This window comes from Fukomys damarensis, unplaced genomic scaffold, assembly GCF_012274545.1.
Source record: "Fukomys damarensis isolate Sample0158 unplaced genomic scaffold, DMR_v1.0_HiC HiC_scaffold_28, whole genome shotgun sequence".
NCBI lineage: Eukaryota > Metazoa > Chordata > Mammalia > Rodentia > Bathyergidae > Fukomys > Fukomys damarensis.
Genome location: NW_022900940.1, coordinates 34,766,021 through 34,773,440, shown reverse-complemented (window position 1 = coordinate 34,773,440; position 7,420 = coordinate 34,766,021). Strand labels below are relative to the sequence as shown.

The window sequence follows — 7,420 nt, the reverse complement described above, 5'->3', positions numbered from 1 at the left end:
TGTGTGTGTGTGTGTGTGTGTGTGTGTACATATATATATGTATATATATTTATATAAAAAGACTAATAATAGTATGTTATGCATCGATAACAGCAACAGCTTTTCCAGGTTCTGCAGTCAGATGACTGCAGAGCTTCCCATTTTTTATGGCTGAGTAGCACTCCATTTTATAGAAAAACTACATCTTTATCTAGTCTCCAGTTGACAGACACTTGGGCTATTTCAAAGTTTTAGCTACCACAAACTGTGCCGTTATAAGCATGGGTACACATATATCACTGTGGTATGATTCTTTTAATTCTAAAAACAGTGGTTAGATGCCACGAAGTAGGTGGAAATGCCTTAACCATATGTGTGTTGTCAGGCCCAAGGGCCTCTTCCATCCTTGTCAAGAGGAGTGCTAACTTTCTTTCCTTTCATACATACCTGAGCAGTGTTATTTTACTGAGACCTCACAAAAGTCAGTAAGGTGAGACAAAAAGAATATTTCAGTACCAAGGCAAGCTAAAACATTCAATATCATAATCAAGGAAATCAGCATTTTATAACAAAATTACACAATGTATGGAAGGCAGAAGAGGGAAACATAAGACTAAAAAATACAAGATACTGCACATACTGAAGGGTTTTTAACTAGAGAGAGTAAGAACATCAAATGAGAGCTTAAAAGAACATCTGGTTAAATTGGCTTTGGTGGTGCAAACCTATAATCCCAGCATTGTGGGAGGCTGTGTCAGGAGGACTGAAAGTAGCCCAGCCTGGACAACTCAGCAAGAAGAAAATGCAGCAAGACCCTATTAGAAACTAAAAAATAAAGGGCTGAGAATGTGGCTCAGTGGCACAGCACCTGTCTGGCAAGCACAAGCTGAGTTCAATTTCCAGTACCAAAAAACAAACGAACAAACAAACAAACAAAAAACCTTAATAAAAATGGGTTAGGAATGTAATTCAATATAAAGGCCCTAGGTTTATTCCCCAGAACTACAAATTAATAAATCAGTAAGAATAATAATAATAATCAATCAAACGGTCCTCTCACTACAGGGGACCGAGTCAATACACAGACATAAACATGAGATGATAGGAAACTAAACTAGAGCAGAAGTAGTAGGGATGAAGACATAATGGACTTAAGAAGTAGAATCCAGCATAAGTATACAGGAAAAAGGAGAAAAAAATACATTTGCTAGGTTACTGGCTTGAACAATTAAGATGGTGATGAACCTCTGAGGCTTAAAAACAATAATACAAAACAAAAACAAAAACTGTATAGAGAGGAAATACATTTTATTAAAGATGGCAAATTCAGTTACACACAAATATGAAGTTTCCTATCGGCTGCCCAAAAGTAGAGTACTCCAGTGGGCACACACACAGGGCTAAAAGGACTAGGAGTAGAAATGTTAAGACAATAGGCCAGGGATTTGGCTCAGTGGCGCCTGTCTTGTAAGTGCAAGGTCCTGAGTTTGATGAGTACCATCCGTGATACCAAAAAAATACAAGGTAGGGCCAGGGATTTAGTTCAGTGGTTCTGCCGCCTGCCTTGCAAGAGCAAGGACCCAAGTTTGATCCCCGGTACCAAAACAAACAAACAAACAAACAAACAAAAAATACAAGGTAGATTAAAAAAAATAAATGTAGGGCTGGGGTTTTAGCTCAGTGGTTCTGCCGCCTGCTTTGCACGCACAAGGTCCAGAGTTCAATCCCTGTACCACAAAACAAGCAAATGTAAACTAACAATATGTTTATAAGCTTTTTCTAAAACTGTTCCTTCACCACTTCCTTTGTAATCCTGAACCACTGTCTTACTCTTGTTGCTGTGACTAATACCCAACACCTACAAGTTAAAGCAGGAAAGGTTTGTTTCAGCTCACAGTTTGTAGAAATTTCAGTCCATAGTCAGCTGATTCCAAGGCAGAGAGGCATGGCAGAGCAGAAACAGTCCATGGCAGGCCAGGCAAGAGGCAGCAGTAAGTCTTCCTTCTCTTTTTCTCCCATCCAGACTACAAGCCTTTTGGATGGTACCACCCATACCCTGGTTGGGCCTTCCCATTATCCACAGCCAGAACTATGCTAACCAATCAGTGAGCTAATTAGGTACCATACACCCTTAATCCCATTTTCTTACACCCTATATCCAGCCAGCTCCAAAAAGCTCCAGCCGAGTGCTTGAGGCTTTGAGGGCACATGTAAATATAAGCCATAAATAACTCAGTTACTATTATATCATTTTCTGATAATTTCATCAAGTGTAACTCTCTATAATCTTTCTCACATTTCTTAAATGTTTCTATGTTATGAGGAAACCAAATATAGTCATCATTTTACATACCTTTTGAAAGGTAGTTTGGTTGCTAGTGGTCAGGGCATGCTACATGTGGTTTTGTGACAAGAAAAGAACCACCTTAGGGAAGATGATTAATATCCCTTCCCTGCCTGATGCAAAGTTTCTCAAACAAGAAAGAAACAAGGTACTTCTGGAGGCAAGAGAAGGGAAAGAAATATAAAATCAATTAAACCTAAATAAAACTATTAAAGAAAAAACAATTAATACCTGTAATAGCAGGGTACAAGGCCTTTCAAATGGCATCTTGTAAAGAGTAAGTGGTATAACCTTTCTGGTAGGCAATTTAGCCAAGTACCAAGCATATACATATATTTTGACCCACTAATATCACTCAAAACAATTTTCCCTAAATAATGCAAAGGTACAAAGGAATAGTAGCAAAAAAAATTTTTTTTTCATTGTAGCAATATTTGTCAGAAAAATTCAAAGCAATCTAGGTGTCTAAAAATAAAGGACCACTTATATAAGGACAGACATACAATGCAGTAGTATGAATCTAGCCACTAAGTTATGTGGAAATGTGATGACAACATATTAAATGTAAAACAAATGCAAGCATCAAAACAGTATTTATGTTGGATTTTTTTCTTAAAAGGTATGTGTATTCACTCACACCCTACAGGATAAAAAAAAAAAAAGAAAAACAACTAAAATTAACCCCTACACTATTTAAGAGAAATGAAAAGTGGGTAAGGAAGCAATTTATCCCACCCCCCTAAGCCACTCACATCTACTAATCAAAATTCTTATAAGACTCTGCACCTCATGGAAGTAAAAGAAGCCTTGTTTCATAAATGCAATAGACAAAGACAGAAAGATTGGTACCACCTACACATCTCATTAATGTTACCTCTCCAACTCTATTCCCCAAAATCCACCTAATATTTAGGGCAATCAATCTGCCATCTCCCCCAAAAACAGGAAGAGCTGTATTATTAGTAACTTCTCTTGGATTTCTACCAGGTAGCTGCTGGCACATTCTTCCAAAGGTCCTAGGAAACCAGATTTATTCTAACTTCCACTAGCTATTATCAGTTTGCACAGCTTTACATCCTGAACCTAGGACTTAGGCTCTGTGTTCCAACAATGTAGCATCCTAACTCCATCTCAGAAAGTGGGAATTATTCCTTTTATACAGGGTAGTCACATCAAAGACAGCTCTGGGATTTTGCTCAGTGGTGCCTCCGCCAACCTTGCAACTGCAAGGTCCGAAGTTTGATCACTGGTAGCAAAACAAACAAAACAAAAACAAAGGTTTACTTTTCAATCATCTAATTATTCTTAAGATTTTGTACCTTTTTTTCCCAGGGACAAAAACTATTAACTCTAGAAAATAAAACACACCTGCTAATGAATAGTTGTTACTCAGCTTTCTAAACTAATACTTACAGTACAAAACTGGCATTTGTTTCAGCATCTCTCAAGATGAGACAGACCTAAAGAGAACTTAGAGGTTTCCAACAGTGTGGGTACAGTCATGGCTAGCTTAACGACATTTATATTTTGAGAAATGTGTCACTAGACGATCGAATCCCTGCAAAAAACATTATAATGTGGACATGGTGGCACATGCCTGTAATCCCAACACCTGGAATCTGAGGAAGGACACAAATTTGAGGCTAGCCTGTACTACAGAGCAAGACTTTGTCTAAAAAACAACAACAACAAAAACATTGTAAAGAGTATTTACATGAACCTAGATGGTACAGGTCAGTCGTTCAATATGGCCTCCTTATTAAAAGACACGATAAACATGAAGTATATGAAGCTGCTGCTGGAATAATAGAGCATACTGTTTCACAGTAATTTTTTTAGTAAGTAAAAGAAGTACATCCTAACAATCAAAAGTACCACAGTAATACAGAATTTGTAAAAAACAAAATGCTAAAATTATAAGTGCAAATATAAATTAGAAAGCTTCCCTTATTGGCACATGCAGCAAAGGCAGACATACCATGTCCTCCAAAGCAGAGCATCAGGGTAAGAAATGGGAAAGCCAGCAAGTGAGTATGCAGCAAAGATTTCAACAAAACACACTCTAATACTGAAAGAATAAGCAAGAATTTGGGCAATTCTGAGAATAACCTCTTAGCCTCTTCTTACAGTTCAAAATATGTTATGTTCAATGTCAATAAACCATTATATGGGCACTATTTTTAAATGTTTGCATGACATTTGTAGAATGGTAGACATTTTCCTAAATAATGTTTTTGAGGAGGCATTTATGCCTGAGATGTTACACTGACTTCCACGGCAACTTACTGTTACCCAAGCAGTCCACAGACCCTCCCTCTCCCTTCTCCCTCACTGCTTACCAAACTCACCACTCATACTTCTCAAGTTCTAGTAAACACACTATACATACTACCATTCTAGTAATTTCCCAATGTTCAGAGAAATGTCTTAGATCAGATACAAAAGCACTTCTCAGACTTCTATAGAAATAAGAAATTACATGGAAAGAGTTAAAGGAAGGATGATATATTATTCAACTTAAAAATTAATTCTTTATTATAGGGTTGTCTTTGCTTTTATAGTATTAAAATATGACAATGACCAATGTTTAGTTTTTATTGTTCGTACTGACCAAATAAAAGGTCAATAATATAGGCAACCCCTAAACCTAAGTGTTAACAAATTTAGAGTAATAATTATAGAAAAACTCAGCGAACCCCTAAACTTAAATATTAGGATAGCAAGTACAAACTAAACCTACCATGTCTGGGGAGAGGGCTTGGAGGAGCAGTTTGCAGGACATGAAGGACTAAGGAGGACATGAAAGACTGAGAAACTCAGAGAATCAAAATGAAGTATATTTAACAGTGACAAATTCAGATTGATCCAGCAAATGTGGCCAAGCAAAATACAATTTTTAAGATTTCAATATCTTATTCAGAAAAGACTATTAAAGGTTTCATTCTAGAATAGAATAAAATTGAGGATATAAAAGAAAAATTTTTACTTTTTAAAAATGAAAAGTAAAGCTTATAATTTTCAACACTACCAGAGAAAAAAAGGATTTAAAGAGGTATTACTGATTTAAACAAGGTAGCATACAGACAAACTGTAGTCAACAAATCAGAATACCAGCTCTCCCTTATTCGTGTAAACCCAGATATAGTAGGTGGCCTCTCCCACTCTGCTTCATTTTCCTTAAAGGTTGAAAACTAAATGTGTTGAGATGCAGAGTTCCTAGAACAGTGCCTGGCACTAAGTGTTTCAAAAGATGCTGTTATACATACTATTTTAAAACATGAACAAACAATGGTAATGACTAGAATGAAGACTATAAAAATGTTTGAGAGCAGTTGCTATCATACTTCCATAAAACTCTTAAAAACCTAAGTATTCAGTATACCCAAGGTCATAGGTTCAATCCCCACCATTAAAGAAAAAAGTACAACCATATTTATGTACATGAGTTTATAAATGACACTTTAAACTCTAATTAACATGATAAAAATTACCTTAGAAAATATCTGAATCCAGTTAGCATGCCCTCAGTAAGAGTGACTCAACTGTTTAAAAATTTGCTTCCAGGGGTCAGGGATTTAGCTCAGCAGTTCGGGGGCCTGCCTTGCAAGTGCAAGGACCCAAGTTCAATCCCTGGTACCCCAAAAAAAAAAAAAAAAAAAAAAAGCTTCCAAAGCTTCAGAATTCAAGAGCCAACTAAGGCTGCAAGTGTAGCATTGAAAACACTCTCAATATTTCTATCAACAAAAGAAATTCTCATCCAGCAGCATATTCAGATACACAGGATTACTTGCCTGTATGAATGTTGATAAAACCCCATTACTTATAGAAAAGCACGTCTTTCAGCTAGAAATATCCTAGTATTTATTTCTGTAGGAAAAATTATAGGCCAGACAACGCCGACAACACACAGTTTACAGACAAGGTATTTGCACTCCTCCTATTCCCTTCACTACCACACACACACTCTTGGCCCATTCTGTATAATGGATTTCCCTAGGAAAGATTTCTCAGTTCACTCTGCCAACTGACTCTTTTGCTAAAACACCTCTACAGCTAAAAGGAACACTAACAGGAATATGTTCACTTATACAGTTTACTACGTTATTTCTTAGCACAGAAGTTACTTATATCCCCGGTACTGAAAGGGTTTTCTTTTCCTGCAGCACATCAAGGTATATCACCAAACTACTAAATTAGAAGCTGCATTTTTACCAAGAGCCCAAATGATTCTCATGGACATTAAGGTTTCAGTGCTCTTTGGCACTGCTGCAGTTAATAACTAAATATGTTCATTCACATTTGAACTCAGGTAAGATATGAAAATTACATGGAATTGAAAAAGTTCAAAGAGAAACAACCAATGTATATATGAATTTCCTTGCCACTGATACAAAAACTGTTCAAAGGTTTTCAGCAATGCCTGCATTTAATGCTTACTTTTATGCAACAACAAAACGCTAATATTTTATGTTCTTGTGGGGACTATATTTTAAAGTACAGTGGGATGACTGGATATAGAAAATTTCAGCGCAAAATGGCCCAAAAGTTTGCAACATACATGCTAAAATTCCAAGGTTTAGTCCAATTCAGAATGGTCAAGTCAAACACTTGAAAAAGTTATTCTACAGGAAAATAACCTAAAGGATATAAACTTTAAACACAGCCTACTTTCCTGGACTTAAAACTACTTACTATTGTTAACCAATTTTTAGGTCGCTTGTAGACCAGAATGTTGTTTAGGAAGGTTAAGCGTTTCCAGAAAAGTAGCTGAGGGGGAAAAACATATACATTAAAAACTTTCACTAGCTGCAAAGTTTTTCTCTTATCTGTAGGCCTCAAACTTGTAGTTCTTTCAGATGAACAGACATAAGTCGTCCTACAAATGAAGGAGAAGCCATAGAAAAGGTGCTGTCTTCTAGAGGCTGCCTTTTAAAAGGCTGCAGGATTCGCTTCCGGCCTGTGAAGGAAGCGCGATGCCCCGGGCTGAAATGAACGAGGAACTTGACCAAGTAGAAAGTGGAGCGCTGGCTCAGCCGCCCAGGCCGGCCCTCGGGCCACAGCTGGCCTCCTGGCCTAGCCCGGAGCTGGGGCGGCGCC

General features: G+C 37.2%; 1 protein-coding gene and 1 non-coding gene across 17 annotated transcripts in view; both read right to left on the bottom strand.

Annotated features, from left to right (window-relative positions):
• Tbc1d5 (TBC1 domain family member 5) overlaps nucleotides 1–7,420 on the bottom strand; it is a 552,135-nt gene that overhangs the window by 544,192 nt on the left and 523 nt on the right. The window lies entirely within an intron of this gene.
• On the bottom strand, nucleotides 302–427 carry LOC117283633. The gene has a single exon (XR_004514675.1). It is a non-coding gene; the product is annotated as a U6atac minor spliceosomal RNA (small nuclear RNA).